General features: G+C 45.5%; 1 protein-coding gene across 2 annotated transcripts in view; it reads right to left on the bottom strand.

Annotated features, from left to right (window-relative positions):
* GRIN2B (glutamate ionotropic receptor NMDA type subunit 2B) overlaps positions 1-20,241 on the bottom strand; it is a 235,142-nt gene that overhangs the window by 214,614 nt on the left and 287 nt on the right. The window contains exon 2 of one of the 2 annotated variants that reach the window (XM_071551936.1): positions 19,251-19,673. The gene's annotated coding sequence lies outside the window, so the exon portion shown is untranslated. Of the gene's footprint in view, positions 1-19,250; positions 19,914-20,241 lie in introns of those variants that run through there. The other variant, XM_071551935.1, reaches the window with a different exon arrangement.

Below are 20,241 nucleotides of genomic sequence, written 5' to 3'. Positions count from 1 at the left end.
CACAGAAAATGTCATCCCATGCCTCACCTAGAGTTTTTTCAACCTTCATTAGATTTTTGCTTTTGATGGGCCTCATCCCAGCATCAGGGTGTCAGCCAGATGTCAACACAGCTGACACAGAAGTCAGCTGCAAGCTGAAAATTGGTGGGACAAGGGAACCCCATTGGGATGGACGTGACTGTGCTTCACTTGGATGCCTGAGCCCATGCACTCTTTTCATACAAAAATTTCAGCCAGAAAGGGACTAAAAGGATAAAGGCTGCCCCATAGTCACACTCCCAGAGCAATTGGCACATGTGGTAAGAGAGAGCTGCATCATGGGGAGAGGGATGGCAGAGATGCTTTCCCTTTTCTTGCCCTCCGAGTGCTTTCCACTCCCCAAAAAGACCATCAGCTTGCACTCTCCTGTAGTTGTGCATGCTTTTCTAAGGAGGTGAGCATTCTCAGACGCAGACAGTACCTCCACTCCTCCATCACAGGCTGATATCCATTCCTGATGCAATGTACACAGCCACATACCCATGAATAGTGATAAGAGAAAGAAAGAGGGGAAAACCTAAGGGAAAGGAAATGGCAGGACAAAGAAAGTAAGGACAAGAAAAGTGAAAGGGATGGTGGGAAGACAAGATAATAATAGAGAAAGAGGAGAGGGTGTTACTTTGCAAGCAGTAGCTAAAAATCTCCCAATGTTTACAGCAAATGATGCATGAAATACACTGTCAGAAATGTGATGCCCAGAACCTATTGCTGCTAAATATTTAATCTGATTGGCAGGGAGCCGTTAAAACTTCAGTGTCTGGATCTCTGGCTTCTACAGAGCAACAGGTAAATTAAATACATCAACGTGTAGTGATTCACCTTGGGTGCCATCAGTCTTTCCAACCTGCAGCATTGCACAGGGAAAAAAGCTGTCAATGGATATTAACAAGAGCTGAAACAGGCTATAAGAAAGATGCTACTTGTGTACTTCAGCTCCCACTGTAAGCTAGAGGAAAGTGGAAGGTGGATATGCTAAGCTTCTTCTTCAGCAATTAGAACACATATGCTGCAAAGATCTCACACAATGCAGTTCATGCCTCTCATGCACTATAAAGTCCTGTAGAACTGTGGTACTTTAAGGCTGCAGTTCTACTGGCCCACACTTGCCTCCATGTAGTCCCTGAAGTCAACCTGTGAGCAGACCAAGGGCTGACTCCAGCAATCAACTTCTACCATCTGTGGAGCATGAAGCAAGTCAGAGTCCCACACATTTGGCTCTTAATGCCAGCACACAAGACATCAGGGGCAGATGGAGTGCGGGCAGGAAACTTGATTAGCTGGTCCTTCTGCATCGTGAGGGGACAACAGGGCAGCCAGCTGCTAACAGGGCTTGCACATATGTATGTTTGCACACCCACTGCAGACTCCCACTTTGCTGACTCTCATGCAACCTTCAAAGCAGCTGCTGTCCATGTTAGCTCTGGTGTTCCTGAGCCAACACCCAAACTGACACTACATTCACAAACATGGCTTCTTGGAGCTTTGCAAAGGAGAAGGTTTGCGTTTGGACAAAGCTTTTGTAGCTCCAAAGTACAACTCCATTTTGACTCAGGCAAATCTGGCCACTCAAAAGTACTCCGGGGAAAAAAACCCAGGCTTTCTTCTAAATCATTTTGTATTGTTCAAACCAACTCGTTTCTATAATGAAGTTGTTCAGAAGGTTGCTTCTTTATTTAAGTATAACGTAACACTAGTTTTTCAAAAGATAGCTTAAAGGGAGAAATATTCTACTCTGCTATAGAGAGTTCTAGACCAAGTTCCTTCATTATCATCCAGTACTCCAGCAACAGGAGTATACAGTTCTTCCTAAGAATTCTACAGGTCCAGGGCATGTGGTTGATTCAGCGCACTGACACTGACAAGCTACAAACAGCAGGAGCCCAGCAGCTGCTTTCCAAAAAAAGAACAGTTAAAAATAAATAAATACATAAGAAGTGGAAAGCCATTACATGAATCTAGGGAAAATCAACATGTTCCATACATTTTTCAGAAAGGACACCGGATTGTACTGTATTCAAAATCTTGCATCACACAAAACATCTGCAAATCTAACAAAGGCTGCAAAGCCTTAGAAGTCTAAGATGAGAGCTTCACAGGTAAGACAGCACTGAGCACAGAGATCTTCTCTAGGCACAGATCTTGCAGACTTCGTGACAGATTCACCAGCACATATCTCTCATCATAATACCCTTTCTGTATTTCTGGCTGTTTCGCTGTCCCTGTCACAGCTGTTCAAGAAGCTGACTTCATCAGAATATGCTCTGTAAAGTGCTCTTCTGCTCTGTATGGTGCTTTTGCTTTATTTCTTTCAGTAAGTGCCAAACCACTGAAGAATGCCAAGGGTAGAGCTCTGAAAGTCAAGCCCAAGTAAAGAGTAAGTATGGCATCATCAGCTGAAAAGTCTCAGGGCACCTCATAAGGACAAAAGCATGATTTCTGAGTACAGCTGTATGGTGTGTGCACGTCCATCATCCCAGCTCGCAGAAGCACAAGTATGCTGAGTGACTTGATCATGGACTCTGACAAATCCTGCTACTGTTTAAGCCTTGTCCAACCTTAGTTTGCCATGCTCATGAGCAGGTACCGCATGCAGCTGGCAAGGTAGACTGGACCTATGCCTGCATTTCAGCTACTCCAGCCAACAGCCTGACAGGCTATCCTCAACCAGCAAAGGTGGGCTTGGCAGACCACTGAACTGCTGGGGCAGGGAAGGGAAACGACTTTATTGACCACAGCTCTTAATTAACTGAATAAAAGCCAATTCATGGAAAAGTCAGATGGGGACCCTGATGACCATTCACCCAGAGAGAGAGACTCGAGCCACCAGCTGAGATACTGAACCAGCTAATGGCTCCGTTTCTTATCCTCACCTCTTCCTTCCACTCGGAAATGTACTCAGTCTTAAAAGTGAATTAAGATGGTAATGCTTCCAGATATGAAATATCCTCCTAGAATCTAAAAATTGACTTCATATGAAAAAATGTGCAAAAATTTTTAAGTACAAATGGATGAGAAATACTGTGGTAAGACCTCTTCCTTCATTATATTTTCCCACATGTGTCAAAATAAGGAGATATAATACTGTACAGAGACTTTTTTAACTAATTAAGCTATTTTATTCCTCAAAAAATAATCACACCAAAGGGCCAAAAAACCCCAGCTAAACCTCACTTTGCTGGAACTAATTCTTCATCGCACTTCTTTGTAAAAAGCGTGCATTTCATCCATAGTCCCCCATTGCAAAATATGGCATTCAAAACCAATACATAATAAAAAAATATAATTAAACAGAAACATTAACAAACATGTTAATACACATAATACGAATTAAAAACCTGCAAGAAAAAGTATCATAGCTCTCTTGTTTGAACAGCAGTTTTTAAAGACTATGAAATCATATGAAAACTTACTGAAACAAGACCAGTTTACCAGTGCCTGTGTCACCCCTTGATAAGCAAGTGTCTAATGACATCCCTGAGTATCTACACTCATGACAATTCCCCTGTCCACCCCTAGTTACCTTGTCATCCAACACATAGGCTTCTTCACATGGGCCCTGCTTTTCTCAGCTTTAACTAGAGTCCACTTTCTTCCAGATCTGCCCTTAGCAACTAAAGGGAATAACTGGCTCCTGTTCTCTCTTTATAACAGTCCTTTAAAGATTTGCAGTTTTGTTTCCACCCACAGTTACCTTTCCTCTAGACTGAACATGTCTGGCTCTCTCAGCATTTCTTACATGAGTTAGCGTCTACTGTCATCTTACTCCATCCCCTTGTTTGCTCCTGCTCCAGCCTGCAAATTATCTTTTTAAAGACACTACACCCTGACATGGATGCAACACTACACATTCACAGACAAAACGGCAAAGGAGAAATGATCTAGAGGTTCTGCAAACCAGAGAAGTAGGACTACTGTGGGAACATAAAATCCATTCCCTCCTCTCCTGGAGAATTTTGAACATTCCTTGTAGCAAAGCTCCCAGAGTCTACTATCACTTCCCTGGAAACACTACTTTAGCCTCTGCCACATTTCACAGCAGGAACTGTGCTTCTATTCAGCTCTTTCTTTTATTTGGTTTGCTGCTATTGTTTGGCTACAGCTACATCTCTGTTTCTGGTTAGGCTCCTACACAACTTCCCTAGCAGTCCAGACCAGGCATCTAACCAACAGCCACTCCTAAGGCACTAAACAATCCCTCATTCTAGTTCTCTCTCCTCTGTGTTTACATTCTTAAGCACACACTTTAAGGCAGTCATCACATCTCTTTTAATTGTCATTTCGCCAAGCTAAATGTAATTACTTACTTTAATCTTTCCTCTTAGATCAATCCCTCCAGCATCTTAATCATTTTTGTTGCTCCACTGAATTTGTTCTAATTTGCTGCCATTTTGGGGGCACTAAGTTCTCCAGGAATTAGCCTAGGTACACTCAGATCAGGCACATGAAGAAAACACGACCACAAACACAGAAAAGACATGTCCTTGCTTCGAGACACAACAGTTCTGTTTATGCAATCCAGAAATCACATCAGCCTCTTTGCTGCCGCATGGTATTGTGAGCCCATATCTCCTTTGCTACCCAGTGTAACCTCAGTGCCATTTCAGGTATTACTGCTTTCCAGGGGTGTACCTCTCATCTCTGCTTTCTCTCCAAGCACAGTCTGATTTTAACTCCTACTATTCAATTTACTATCCACTCTGCTAATCCCCAAATCCTATTCTGAGGTATGACTGCTTAGCTAGCTATGTATCTCAAATCTCTTTGATTTCCAATGGAAATACTCTCACAAAGGAAAGGCACAGGGTTTGTCAACAGAGTAAAGTCAAGGCACACCCCTAAATGTACAAAACAACATGGATTCTTCACACACCTGTCCCCATCATCAGTACCTCACCAAAAATTGCTGAAAAGTTTTCAAAGGCTGCAGTTTGGCTTTAGTGGCCACCAACATTGTGCCACTGCATGGCAGCTTTGCTGCTGTCAGAAAAAACAGGGGGCCCTGGAGACCCACACAAGGCCCTGTGACAACAATTGGGAGCACTGAACAGGTGCTGATTTAGCATGACCCAAATGCATTGCTGCTGGAGTACATTTCTGTACACTACCCTTTCTCTATGCACACCCTCAAAGTGGGCATGGCACCTTCCTAATGTAGTCTGAACATAGGCTTTCTCTGAATGGTAGTGTCAAACATTCCCCTTTGCCTTCATCCCAAAGAGGAGGAAAGTGGGAGGCTACTTCAAAGCCTTTCTGTGAGACATGACATTTGTGCAAAGTATGCCGGATGCTGCCTGAGCATCAGGTAGTCACAGAAGCAGGACCTGGGTGCAAAGATTTTTTTAGGATGCAAAAGGTAAAAACCCTTTCCAGTCCTCCAAATCTTGACCCTTTGAAATGTCCTTCAAAACTCTTCCCCTGCCCCTCCACCTCCCAGGCACTAGAGCCTCCAACAACTCTCTAACTGCTTTGAAGGCAATGAGACACAGTGGCTTTGCCTCACAGCCACATTCATCACCCGCAGGGTTGCCCTGACTGCGAGCTGGGGCTGCAGAATGAAGTCCAGCTACGCTTGTCCAGACTGCAGAAGGAAGAAAAGATGGAGGAGAAAGGGGAAGGTGGAGTACCACAGAGTTGGGGGTGGACAGAGAGTGTAGCATTGATTCATTGACTCCATGGCTGCTGAACACTGTAGGAGAGATGGTGCTCAGTCCAGTCCAGCTGCTGTGTGGCTCATACATCAAAGAGGTGTGGGGGTCTTTTGCCACTATGCCTCTGACTGTGCCTGCTTCCCCTCTGCTCTGAGACCCAGATGAAGGGGGCACATTTACCACATTGAGTGGGTTGTAGCATTAGTTTTCCTCTTGCCAGAAAACAGTCTAAAATAAAGCAATGGCCACACCCTTCCATCCTCTCCCATAAATTTACCAGCACCAGCAGTACCTGTTCATGTCAGCTCTCTCAGTCCTTCATGGTCCAGGCTTTAGCAGGACTAGAATGCAATTTACTGCCAGGGAAAGTCCAGCAGGGTGTATAAATCTGTCCTCCTGCCACAACCTATTCTCATAACCAACATCAGCCCACTTCCTCCTCACCAGCACCAAGGTAAGGTTTTCTGATTAACTTTTGAGACTCAAAAGTGATGGAAGAGGCTTAGCACAACTCAAATCACTTGAAAATCATGTGAATTGGCTGGAGTCATGACAGTCATTAGCACCACCACAAAGATCTTCATAATAGCATCAGTTTGAGCAGAGAGAAAAAACAAAGTGGCTTGCATAAAAATACAAAACTGTGTCCATCCTTCCTATGTTTAGAAAACATGAGATGGTACAGGTGTATACATACACCTCTCCCACACTCTGCACTTACTTGAAGCCCATAGGTCCTCCTTCAGGAGACTAGTCTACAGGATCTCAGGCTGCTTCTAGCCTGAAAAGAAAGACCAGACCTATCCATCGATCCAGAGGAGAGGAAGTCCATCCAAACCACCAACTCCTGGCACAGACCAAGGATGGTCACTTTCTGCCAAATGCTGATCAACATATACTAGACCAGCTCAACCAGGATGAGAAGGCCAGCTTTACTTCGGACAACTGGGAGATGACTACAGCCAAGAAAAATCTTACCATCCTGGTCTAGCATGCAAACAGATGACTGTCAATTATGCCTTCTCCATGACCTTTCTTGCCCTGAGGAACTTCATCCATTCAGTGCACTGCAAGTGCTGCTCAAGGTTTTAGGGCCATTCCCCAGTATGTTCTTCTGTTTACCAGTATGAATATTTCATGTTTCATTTCTAGTTAGAGACACAGCTGAACTTCCTGCTTCCAAGTGAAATTTACCTTCTTTTCACATTGCTATGCTGCTCTTTCATTGAACATACTATGTCTAGATGCTCTTATCCAAGTTCTATATTTCTTTAGCTTTTGTAATAAATGTGGCACTTCAATAAAGCCAAGGTTCAAATTGTGTCTTTTTGCACACAAACTCTTTAAAGCCTCAGGCTTCACCTAAAGATTTGTCCTATACAGCAAGAGCATTAGACCAAACACTGTCTTTCTGCCACTAAATATTTAGACACCCTCCAAGGAAATCAGGATTTTAAAGGGAATTTAAGTCATGAACACTTTTTTTTCCTCTCCCTCAGGATATCTGACAGTGAGATGAAGCTCTGTGATTTTCCATCAAATTTTGCCGTGCAACTCTCAAATCATCAGTTTATATTACTGTTTCAAAGTAGTTCAGATTATGAGGAAACACAATTAAGTTGTTTTAAAAGTCTCAAATTTGGTTCAAATAGAAATTTCAGCTATGTCATAGAGTAATTTAAAGCAGTTTTCACCAAAGAGTATTAATTTTTCTCCCCTGGGCACAGTCCATGAGGATTTGGGAGAAGAAACTCAACACAACTTAATCGGATCCTAAAACTGAATGCCAACCAAATTCTATACTTATTGCTGTTTTATACTGCAGGAAAAGCAATACATTACGTGATCAAGAAAACACCGGAAAACTTATATGGAAAAAGAAGTGTTTAAGACTCTTTTGGTATCCTTATGTCATTTCATGTTCAAAACACAAGGAAATCATCAAACACAAAGATAAAAAATAGCACCCATTGTATTAACATCAAGGATTTGTGCAGCATTCATTGCAGACATGGAAACAGCAACCTAGACAGTACTTCAATAGCTCTTTATGATGTTCCTCTCATGACAAAAGTGAACAAGTTTATAAACAATCATATTTCAAAACTAACCTGATTTAAATAAATATTGCAAGCCCTTGTTTCATACCACAGAGCAGACATCTAAAGTCTGCCAAAATTCCCCATCTCAAAGGGACAGTGGATCCAGTCTCTCTGGGCTGCAGCTGCACCCTTATATGGGTACACATTGCAATTTGTCCTGCCACACCTGCCAAACTACAGTATCACAGAAGACTGTCATGTTAGAGAACATACATGGATTTCTGGATTACCCTGTGCACTTAAAAAGACACAGACTGCCAGGGCAAATCTCTCTAATTTTCTGTTTTGTTTGATTTTTATGCTTTATCATGCAAGCAGTATTTTTCTCAGGAAAGATCTGCCTTGGTGGAGATGGGCCATACTTCTAAATGCACACAGGCAAAGATGTACAAAGACATATCACAAAACACCATTCTTAAACCAGCTCGTTCCTGGGGCAGTGGTGATAGAAGCAGCAAGCCCTAGTCATCTCTCCTTGGCCTTCCTGTAGCATCCTGAGAAACAGTTTCTCTGTGGCACGTCAAAGACCAGCTCTATACCTCGTCACGTCAACAGACCAAGTTGCCACTCTCTGGTCAGAAATTAAGGTCTATATCCATAGATTGTGACTGGGCTCAGTTATATGGACATTGCTGTTTCTTGCAAATTCAAATCACATTTGGGAACCATTTACATCAAACCCAGACTGAGGAATCTCCAGGCCTTCATGTTCAAAAAGAGATGGACTAGCATGTGCCAGTTTTCTTAGAGTGGAAAAATAAAAGACAGAGGACCAGGCATTATGAGATTTTGGATTCCTCACGGAACATGACTGTTTTCAAAAGCAGGTGATGAAAGAGCAATAATTTAACACACCTCTTGCCTTTCCAGCCCCCAACCCTGTACATCCCTAAAATGCATACACATAAAACAAAAGAGAGACTTAAAAGCTTTTACGAAACTCAATTGTGTAGGCCTGGAGGGCAAGCTGGAGCATCTCCGTGGGGCTCCTGCTCCACACTGCCCTTCAAAGGACCCTATCTTTCTCCACTGACTCCCTGGAGATTCTCTGGAAAACATGTCTCCCACAGCTAGTGTTCATTTCTGGAAAAATTCCCCTTTCCATATAGAAGTCTAACATTTCACCAAGCTTATAAAAGCAAATGTATAATGAACAATAAGAGTGGATATACTAAGGGATATGAACTGCAGGAATGAAAATCCCATGTGATTTTAAAGATCCAGAGACAATTTTAAATAGCTACCTGCACATTACAGGAAATGATAAAAAAAATTCATTGAAGCAGTAACTCTGAATTCCTGTCACAGAATCTGTAGTTCTCATCCCTCATTTAAGAGCATTTGCTTGAGAATCAGGCCTTTGTTCCCTGGGAATTCACCTCCTCCTGTCACTTTTTTTCCCACCTGGAGTCAGCACTGGAGCTCAATGCTAAATGAAACGTTTTGTTGTCACTGGGAAAAAAACAAATGCATCTAAAGAAGAACAGGAATAAACCTGCGCTGGCTAAGTTGGAGAGAGAATTAGCTTCTGTGTCTCCCATGTCTCAGAGGACTCCACTGCCTCTGGGCTACAGAGCCTGTGCCTTCATTTCTTTCATGCTGAAGTCATTTCCCATTTTATAAGTAATTACTTTATATCAGACCAAAGAAACAAACTACCTCCACAGCCCAGTCGTTAGAGCACTCACTCTCCAGCACAATGAACAGGCATTTATATAAAGTAGAGCAGTTCCTACTGGAAAAGTTCCAACTGAGAAAGCATTACTGCAGAGGACCCAGTAGTCTGAGCCCTCATCTTGGCTAGGGCAGCCTAGGGGACAAGCCCCCACTTCAAAGTATGCTGGCTAGGGATGCCATCACCCAAAACCCAGTTAGTTTTCTGCCTACTAGGCTGCTAGCTATTATTTTCTCTGCTTTTTCATGAAAACCCATCACTCTAATCTCACTGCAGACCTCACAAAATCAATTTTTTTTGTTTGGTTGGTTTGGGTTTTTGGGGTTCTTTTGGTGGGGCAGTTAACACATATCTTGCCATGTTCACTCCATTACAAACCTCTCATCAAAACCCTTGACCACCACCTCTAATGTCACAAACTGAAGTCAGGAATCAACGTGTCCTAAAAATAAAAAAAAAAATGTTCTAACAAAGGAGAAGACTATCAAGGCAAGGTATAGCTGTTAACCAACACTCATCTCCTGTTATGTATTTCCTTATTTCTGAAAGCTATGACTCCCTCCAGTAAGAAAAAGCCATTGCACAGAAAGGGCTGATCATGTTTGATACCTGCTGTGAGAATCCAGCTCCTGCTTCAGAGAGCGCCAAGGCACTGGAGCTCAGCTCCTGCAAAGTTCTGAGTCCTGACGTTCAGAGTCTTTTAGTCCCTTTACTCCCCGTTGAAATGGTGCAAATTAAAAATGGAAAATGCATAATCCTTGCGTCTCTCTCTGAATCACTAGTTTGAAAGTCTGCAAACTTTCAAACCAGAGATTCAAAGAGAGCTTTCTGCAAGAGTCACTATACCTTTCAAGGCAGGCATCCCACAGCTACCTTATTTTTCTAAGCTATTTAGTTTTTGTCTCCTCCTGTTTAGTTGGTACCAGTCCCCCATCACTTAATGACATTATTGCGATGTCTTTTCTGAGATTCCATTTATACTTTTGGTGGCATTTATCACTGTTACTTTCAGATGGAGTCTGAAAAGCTTCCTCCCAGAAGGACATGGTATGGCAGACCACATCCAAGCTGATTTCATACTTTGACTTTCAACACTTCAGGACTCTATCTATATAATTTTGATTATATATGATATTCACCTTTTCAGTAATAAAATAGAGGGCAACTTCAAGTTGCACCAAAAAGATGAAGAACTGAAAGGGAGAGACTATGAGAACAGATTATGTCATTCTGTCACTTTCATTAGACTTTCCCTTGCGGATTGTCAACCTCTGACGTTGCTTGCCTCTGCCGAAACATGTCTGACAGGAGGGAATCTCCCCTGAGATACTTAGGCCACTGACTACGGCAGTCAGCAATAACAGAGAATTATGGAGGAGGAGAGAGAGGGCTGGGGGGATATGCAGATCCTTCCTATGTGCTTTCCATACAAGCATATGCCTATGTGCAAGTAGCCACAAGTTAGTGCATCCTGGTGCATTTCCTCTGCCACAACACACTTCAAATGCATTTCTCAGCAGAGTCTTGTGACAGAAATTCCCCAGCAATCCAGCTGTGTACAATTAAACAATATCCTGCTTTACCTGGCATGAAGAGATTTACAGCAGCAACCCTTTCTCCATCCTCCTCCTGAAGCAGCTGGCAGCATCCCAACATTTTTCCATGAAGCAGTGGAACTATTCTTCTTATTGCACAGTTCCAAAACCACCTGCCTTCAGACACTGGAAAGGGCTGGGATTGCCCTTGGAATCAGAGTCCAGCTTTAGACTCCCAGCAGCTTTTCTGCAATTCATTTCCAAGCAGCATTAATTTAGAACCTTCCCCTTTTACATTCCAAACATCCATTGTTTATCTCCAGGACCTTGTTCCCACTTGTGAAAGCTGGAGTAGCGAAGCAGAGGGAAACCACAATCCCCTACCATGGCAGACTTCATTCTCTAATGTGCCCCTACCCTGCTATGTGCTGTTGATGACCCCCAGTCAGTGATAATAACACAAGACCACTGCAATTTTAACCTATCACGAGGCTATTATGCCTATCACCTGAAAAAAATTTGCTGTTCGTTTGGCCATTAGGGGTGATGTAGGACATGGCATTTGCACTAGTAAATTATTATCAGGTTTGTGACACCAGATCTTATCTGCCTCAGCTGGCTCTGAGTAACCATCTCACATCCTAGACTATTTCAAAATAGTTTTCTATTAATAGTTTACTAACTTAAAAAAATTTGCATTTGTTTTCTTTGGCAAAATCCTCGAAATTCTCTAGAGGTCATACATGCAAGAAACTGCATGCATATGAGAGTTGTGTATATTAGCTCCTGAACAGTGCATGGCAACCCTAAGAGATTAGGTGAAGAGGTGCAATAAAAAAGTTAAATCCAAGTATAATAAAAAAGAGAGCTTATTGCATCATTTCCTCCATTTGAGTTCGAGTGTGTCATGGACACCTGTATAGAAAACTCCTGATCCCTACAAAAAACACCAGAGGTCAGAATTACATTCTTGTTGCTCTGTTAAAAAATAGAGCAATCCACCAGCAAGGCTGTACCACAGTCAGCATTTCTGCTGATGCACAGGAGGATATAAACTGGCATAGGCCTTAGGCCACACAGCACATTCCCAATGGTGGGCATACTCAATATTTCAAAATTGCACTTTCACCTCTCTCAGCCATCGGATTCTATGGAATCAAAGTAGGGAGACCCCTCACTGAACCCACTAACAGAGCCGCCCATCCAAACCTCAAACAAGCATAGGAAGCTCCTCCAACTGAGAGCACAGAGAGGTGTGACTGTGAAGGCTGGCTAGTGAAGTGATGATTCTCAGAAACCACAATGCTTGTGACTGCCCATATCCCATTTTATCTTCTGGAAGCAGCAAAGATAAATAAACAGAATACATCTTTTAACTGTATCTCATCTTGCAAGACAAAAGAATGACATCATGGCAGAGCAAGGCGTGAATTTGCACATCATTCACTATGTGATGGTAAACGTCACCTCCCTGTGCAGTGTGAGGTCTTGGCACGGTAGCTATTCAGATGCTGTAACACTGTAAAACCTGGAAAGCAATGGCTACAGACAGGTCAAGCTTCTTAATGAAAGAGACACGGTCTCAATCTAGAACAGCCCAATTTATCCCAGGATTCAGGAACTGTGCTTGCAAATGCTAAAAGCATCATTTACATGGGACATGTTTGTAAGCCTCTTCTGCCTCAGCTTCTATACTGAAGAGCTCCAGCTTGCTGCCCAAACAGGACGTACCAAACGTACCAAAGGTATTGTAAACCAGACATCTTTTGGGAGTTCCTGATACACTCAAGCTGCGCCACCAGTCAACACCATCATTTTGACTCCTACAGGTACCATATTATCTTTGGAGCACAGAGCCCAACTCAACCAGGTTCCTCCAATGAGAGAGTCAAACTCTCCCTCCTGCACACAGGACAGATCAATTTCACTATCTTTCTTCCAAAGCTCTTTGGCTAGGCATGCAAATATCATGATCTAAGGTTCACTGGAGACAGACCTCAACAGATAAAAAATCTTAATAGTTCAGCACCTACATATAGCTTTAAATACTGGCTAATCTGCCAAAATTAGCAGCATCTTCTACTGTCACTAGAATATTATTGCAGTAAATATTTAAATTGATGTTTAATCTGTATTCTCTCTGCTTCATCTTAAACTCATTTATTTCCTGATCTGTCCTCTGTGACTAATGAGAATAATTGGCCCGTCCTCTTTCTGTAACAGTCTTTTATGTATTTGCAGACAGTTAGGGATCCACCCACAGTTGTCTTTTCTCCAGACAGCTTCTGTGGCTCCTCAACCTTTCTTTACAGGTCTTGTTTTCTCTGCTCTGTGTTCATTGTCTTAGCTCACTCCTCCACACTCTCACCAATCCTTCCCTTTCTTAGAAGTGCAGCCTCTAAACAGAACACAGTTATCTAAGCAGGGCTTAACCGCATCTGCAAAGAGGTGCTAGACAAGTTATTTCACTATTTTGAACAAGTGAGGATTGTATACAGAGCTCACGCATGGGCTGGACAACAGGTCTAGAGGAGGATGGTGGTAGCTACACAGCTTCATTTCTTGATCAATGGTTGAAATCCAGACTGGAAGTGTTAGTAAGCAAGAATTATTCCCATAACAAGATACCTACACACAGACAAAGTAGTGTAGGCTGACTGCCACCTTGAGAAGTAACTTTAGAGTTTGTCACATGGAGAGTTAACTGCAGGTGAGCTCCTACATGCCCAGCATGCCAGAGGTGAGCAGAAGTGATCCATGTCCCATAGACTGCTCAGGTCAGGTAATCTGGTGGTCCCATACCTGTTTTAGCAGACAAGCAATCAGCACCAGCAAAAACATGAGCATGAAGATAAAATTCATGTTTTTCTCCTAAGAATGTTTCTTCCCTATAAATATTTTAGCACAGCCATGCACACCAATGTTAATGACACTGTATGGGATTTGGAGTATAGAAACATACTCAGTATTCAGAGCGGGCAAGCTAACCTTTTACCTGAGTCACTTTCAGTGACTCTTTTCAGTTCTGATCCTTCCTTCTGGTGGGGTTTGAGGTATAGGGAGTGAATGCTGCAGAGCTCTCAGCCTTGTATCCCTTTCACTTTCAGCCAGTAACCACACTCTCAATTCAAAATTTCTCTTTTCCCCCAGATATTTAATCAATCCATCTCCATTGGTGTCTCTGAAACATAGTCTTTGATAGCTTGTGTTAGAAAGGGAAGACAGCTGCCCAGCATACTTTGCAGTCTACAAACACTTGCTGTATTAGGAAGAATCACCTGACAGTTGTGTCTCTGAACACACACTCTTTCTCTGTCCCCCTTCTAGCAATCTTCAGTACAGAAAAAGCAATATTTTTATTTCCCTCACATGAAGCATACTCAGTTGTATGTGTAAAAATTTATAAAAGATAAGTCAGTCCTTCCTCCTGCCCAGAGTCACTGTTCTCTCCTACTTCCAAGAAAACACTAAATGAAAGGCAGCCTTGCCTCAAGAGGTCCAAATTAGCCATGTTTTGAATTAACATGATCAAAGCAGTTTGTACGCTGCCTTGTGCCACACATTCGTTTCTACGTGAATAGAGGGGCGATTTTTTCCTGCACTGACCTCAGGCATGTGGTGATATACTGCCTGGTTTGCACAGATCACCACTGTACATTTGGTCAACTTTTACACACACACCAGTTCACACTCCAAAGTATAATTCTAGCTGGAAGTTTGTGGTTTGCAGCTTAAGGAACCAATGGGCTCCTGATCAATAAAGGATGAGTTCACTTGGATTTTTTTTTTCCAATATGGAAGGTAGCTTTGACATTTGACTAGGGTCAATCTCCTAGTTCTCAGGTGGTTAGCACCATGGCACTAATTTTGCCAGAGGAAGCATCAGTCCATCCCTGCCACCAATGTCCTTTCCTGTCTTTATATAAACAGACAAGGAAGAAGGGTACATCTAAGGGATGGTGGAGGCTCCTCTGTGGTTTGAAAAATGAGGTTTTCAGTTCACATTATGAGGTACTTAACTGAAGCAGAAACACAAGGCTCAGAAGAAGGGACAAGGCAGTGGTAGCAGGTGGACCATGCTTAGCTTCAAATATCTGATTTTCCTCTGGTTCCCTTTCCATGTATTTCAGTGCTGTTATCTTCAAACTGCCATTTCATCTTATGCAGGGAGGTACCTAGGGCTGTAGCTAGTCCATCTGACTGCGGCAGAGCAACAAGATTAATAAGTTGACTGACTGTGGTTTAAAGAGTTCCAGTGAACGGGTGGACAGAGAATGAATGAGAGTGATAACACGTAACTGATCATCCATGTTTCTCCTAAACACTTCATGCTTTTCTATCAACTATAAATATATCAAAGAAAGCTAAGTACAGAATTGCAGAAGAGTCAGGCAGTCCTAGAGCCCCGATGTCAGGCAAAGCGGATACTACGTGCATTCCGTGGTGGATTAGGCAGTCACAATACATTGAGCCATATCACTCAAAAAGATCATCTAGTCCATCTCTTCTATTAACTAATCCATTTCTTTGTGATAAATTGCAGCTCATATAAAGAAATAAAAAAATATCAAAAAACCTCTGCGTGTTCTCCAGCTGCAAGATAATTCTCCCTCCCCACAGCCTATCAAACCATGCTGCCAAATAGAGTATAGGCAGAGTACAGCTGGGACCTCCCTAAAGGCCAAGATTAAACCTCTAGGGACCAGTCCTCAATCTGGACTATCTCATAGGCAGCTTTTGCGCATCCTAAGGAGCAAAAGATGGGAATATGGAATGGAGCCCATTGCAGAGACAAGCAGTGCTGTCTGTACAGTGCTCCCACCCTCTGCCAGCTTGGGGGAATGAGAAAACAGCACTGGGAATCAAATCCAGACCTCCCACATGGTACTGCAGAGACACCAGTTCCTGGTGCCAACCCAGGCAACATGAGTCCAGTGTGGGAATCCAAGTGCAGCTCCACAGCTGTGGCACCAGACATGAGGTCCACCTGCTCACTTCCAAAGCAAGCACAAGAAACAGCCCCAGCTGAGCTTCAACAGCAGATGAAAAACATACATTAATTCCATCACCTTTTCCCCCTGTAGGTTAGGGTTTGGAGATGGGGTGCTGGTTCATAGGTTGATGGACTTTTTATACAGGGACAGTCAGTAATCCAAAAAGAGGACAAAACAAGTCAAAGCCTAAATTATTAGATGGGGATGGTGAGTTGGGATTTTTGCCCCTGCTGTGTATTTTCCATCTCTCCATGATCTCTTTGCACTCTTGAATGCACAGGTGCAATATAGAACTCATCCAACAATGCAGTTATCCTTAGAACCTTGCCCAGAATGGGATTGCTGGGGACTGCTGCTAATACCTTCCTTTGCCCAGCAATGGTCTCACTTGGCAAAAGGATTGCAAGAGGCACCAGAACTGGCACAGTCTGAGCTGGACTGGAGCAGCAGGTGTGTGACAACAGATCAGAGCCCAGGTTCCCTGGGAAGAGGAGCTGTGGCTCTAACCATGCTTCTTTCCATTTACCTGATGAGATCTGCCCCTGCATACACAAAGCTGAGCCAAGAGGAAGCTGAAGTGGCTCTCACAACCTCCAGGCTATTTCCCCACTCTACCCTCAGCCTGTCTGGTCCTGTCCTAACCCACTGAAGCACTCACCCAGTATTGGAAGACAAGCTGGTGTGCTGAGGGACCAAAGAAAACCAGGATATGTGGAGGCGACAAGAGCTGCTGCTTTGGGGCAGCGTGGGTGAGTACTTGAAAATCACCCATACCCACACCTCCTCTCTTAGAGAGCACCCTGCACCCACGCACAAACTGCTACTCTCTCCAGAGCTGCAGCTGGGGCACACCAGGTCACCCCACATCACAGGGTGCCATGCCCCTGTTCTTCTCCTCGGGGCCCTGGGAAATGGGGCAGCACTAGCACCCCATGACCTGGGAGTGTCGCATACACAGCCCTCCCAGCCTGCCCAAGGGGCAGCTCAGGGTGGAATCTGCTGCCTCCATACACTGCTTGCAGAGCCTGAGGTAGCTGTGCTTGATGGTGGGGAGAGAACTTATAGAGGGCATCTTATTTTGCCCATACTGGAGCTTGCAGAGAAGATGAGGAAAAGTCACACGTAAGACCCCTCCCCAGCTGCCATCTGCCCTAATCCACTGCTGCATGAACCTGACCCAGGGTATGGCTAGGAAAGGCTGTGGCAGGGATGCGGCAGCCACTTCGGCCCAGTGCCCTACTGGAAGGGCTGGTGGCTGTGGCACGCACCGGCCAGGCAAGGGATGCTGCTCTCCAGGGGAGCAGGCAGTCCAACCCGGCTGCCGGGGACTGCCACTCTGGCCAGCACCCCAGGCAACCTTCCTGGGCTTCTCTCCGATCTGCCTGCAAAACCCGGGGCGGGAGGCAGGGACTGAGCCCAGCGTCCGCCCTGCCCTCCCCTCCCCTTGCCGCGCATCCCCCCTGGGGCTTGTGGTTTAGACACTTCTAGACACAAAGGGGGCTACAGTCCCCCGCCCGGTCAGTGCTGGGGTCCTGGGTAGATCCGGGAGCTGCAAGGCCTTTGAAATTCCTCCCGAAAAGGAGGGAAAGGCTTCCACATGCCCTCCTCCCCGCATAGGTAAACTTTCTACTCCCACTTGCGGAGGAAATGGGAGGGAGGGAGAGCTGAGGCAGGGAGGATCGAGGCGCGGATAAACCCTGAAAAGCCTTAGATATTTATAGAAGCGCAGCCAGAATATGTCAGGAAAGGTGGCTTTCAACCCCTTGACGCGGAACCGCTCCTAGGTTTTAACAATAGCTCGATAAAAAACCCCTCGGAAATGTGGCGAAGAGCTACTGAAAGGATGAAGGCAAAGGAGGGGGTGGGAAAGGCGCGCCCATGCCTCAGGGATGCTCCGGATGCCTCAAGGGCCGGGGTGTCTCAAGGGTGCCTGACCCCGCGGCAGGGTTGAAGGGTGATCCCCCGCCCCTTCTCATTCTGTTGCGGGGTGAATCTCCCGATCCATACTGCCGCCCCCCGCCCACTGCCAAGCTTCCGGTCTGCTAGACGGTCGAGAGAAAGGGAAAGGCGGGCCGGTGGGAGCTCAGGCGGGGGGCTGGCGATGCGGTAAGGATGGTGGGGGTCCGCCCCCGGGAGGGGGCTGTGCAGCAGCTCACCCCTGCCCCCTGCCTCTCTCTCGACGTGGGAGCGCAGACCCACGCGTGCCGGGCGGAGCGGCGCGGCGGGCACGGGCTGAGGCTTAAAATAACCCTGAGACGTTCAACACCTTGTGCCCGGCACGCGGCACCCCCCGGCGCTCCGCTCCCTTTGTCTTGCCACCATCTTACAGAAAGATTCACATGTCACATTACGGTCGGGATGTACCGGTATCTCGCGTATCTACAGCCGAGTGGCACGATAGCCATTTTGGATCCCTCCCGAGTGGGCTGGGGAAGGGGCTGCCTGCGTAAGGACAGGGGTGCAAGGCGCGGGGAATGGAGAGGGTGGGAGGGAAGGATGAGGCGCGGCAAAGAGGGGCCACGATGCCCGCCGATAGCACCAGGGGGACGGGAAAAAATTAAAACACGTGAAGTTGCCTGAATATAGCGCCTCGTAGGTTCAGACTAAGTCTCTTGACGTGCTTGGACTTAAAATAGCCCTTCACCTCCACGCAAGCAGGCGCACTCGCCCCGGCGCTGGGCGGGCTCCTGCCGCGGTGCCAGGGGCGGCCCCGGCCCCGGCCCCCGCGTTAGGCCGCTCACGATCAAGAGGCCGGCGTGGGTTTTAAGTAATGCACCACCCTCCTCGGCAACAAGCAGGTTTCTACGTCCCGTTGTTCCTAATGAGCTCGGTTTTCGCATCAAAGCATGGCAAGAAGCCGCTGGACCAGTGAAAGGAAGGAGGCAATTTGAGGGTGGGTGGATGGCAATTATTTTCGTTTTCACCCCTTTCCAAAGCCGTGTTCCACCTCCCATGTCTCCCCCGACCCCACCTGCCTACCCCCCCAAAAAAACCCAAAAAATCACAAGGTTCTTTTCCCCCACTTCACTACGCGGTATGTAACTCAAAGCATCCCTCTCGCCTTCTCTTCATGTCCTAATTGATGAGCCAAGAGGGAATCAACACGTCTGGTGAATGTTATTTTATTTTTTTCCCGGCATCTGCTTCTAAAAGCAGCATCTCTAAACCTTTTGTTCTACTGTGAGTGATCGTCCCTGGGCAAATTCATGTACCAAAATAAGCTGCCAGCAAAACCGCAGAAACAGGAATTTCCCTACCTTGGTTTGTAGAAGCAGAACCTCTAGACGTACAGATCAAGGGAGAGAGCATGTTGGGAATGTCCAGTCTCCTCTTCTTGCTTGCATATCCACATAAGAAGAATAAGGGTCGGGGGGCAAATGTGGGGATGAGTTAAAAAACAATCCTACTTGGCTGTAAAAAAAAAAAAAAAAGAGAGGTTTCTGTGGCAATCTTGCGTCGTGAAGTGGTGCAAATTCAAAAGGCGGAGAGAATCAATTCAGAGGATATTCAGCACGACTGGTGAGGATCGTCAAATGCAGGTTCCAGAGTAAGCATTCCTTTCACCTTTTTAATAATTCTTTTTTTTCCCTGGAGCCCTATTGGAAGAGGTTGTGTTTAATGCAACTGGAGGTCGGTGCCGTTCTTCTGTGAAGCATGATTATCCTCAAAGCGTCCCCTTCCTGAAGGGAAAAATAAGCATCAATTTTGTATTAGAGGGATCTGAAGGGGATAAAAACCGCTCCCCAACAAAGACATTAATATATTGAGAAGGAAGGGAGGCAAAACGCATTTCCCAACAGTCCACACAAGCGGAATTTAAAAAAATAATTAAAAAAAACAACAAAAAAAACAGCTGGCACAAGTCTATAAATAATTCAGATACGGGCTGACTACACCATTCCCGGGATAGGCATGCATACGAGACGGGAAAGCGGGCGCGATGTGAATCGCGGAGGGAAGGCGACTCCCCCCGCCCCGCCGCCACGGCCCCCTCCCCACGCACGCACAGCATTTCGCCCACCCCCGGGCCCAGCCCCCGAGGGCTGGCGAGGGCCGTGCCCACCCCTCTGCAGTGCTGCCGGCACCGCTGCCCGCCGCGCTCGGCTCCGCGGGCAGGCTCCGCGCACACACGCACACGCACCGCCACGGGAGCTGGGGAGGGGGGTGGGGGGGTGGTATCTGCTTCACCTGCGACGTGCCCCCCACCACTCCTTATTAGCCCCCGGCAACGCATCCCTCCGTTCTCTG

This window comes from Pithys albifrons, chromosome 3 (genome assembly GCF_047495875.1).
Source record: "Pithys albifrons albifrons isolate INPA30051 chromosome 3, PitAlb_v1, whole genome shotgun sequence".
In the NCBI taxonomy this organism is placed as follows: domain Eukaryota; kingdom Metazoa; phylum Chordata; class Aves; order Passeriformes; family Thamnophilidae; genus Pithys; species Pithys albifrons.
Note: the sequence above shows the minus strand (reverse complement) of the source record. Positions and strands in the feature narration are given on the sequence as shown.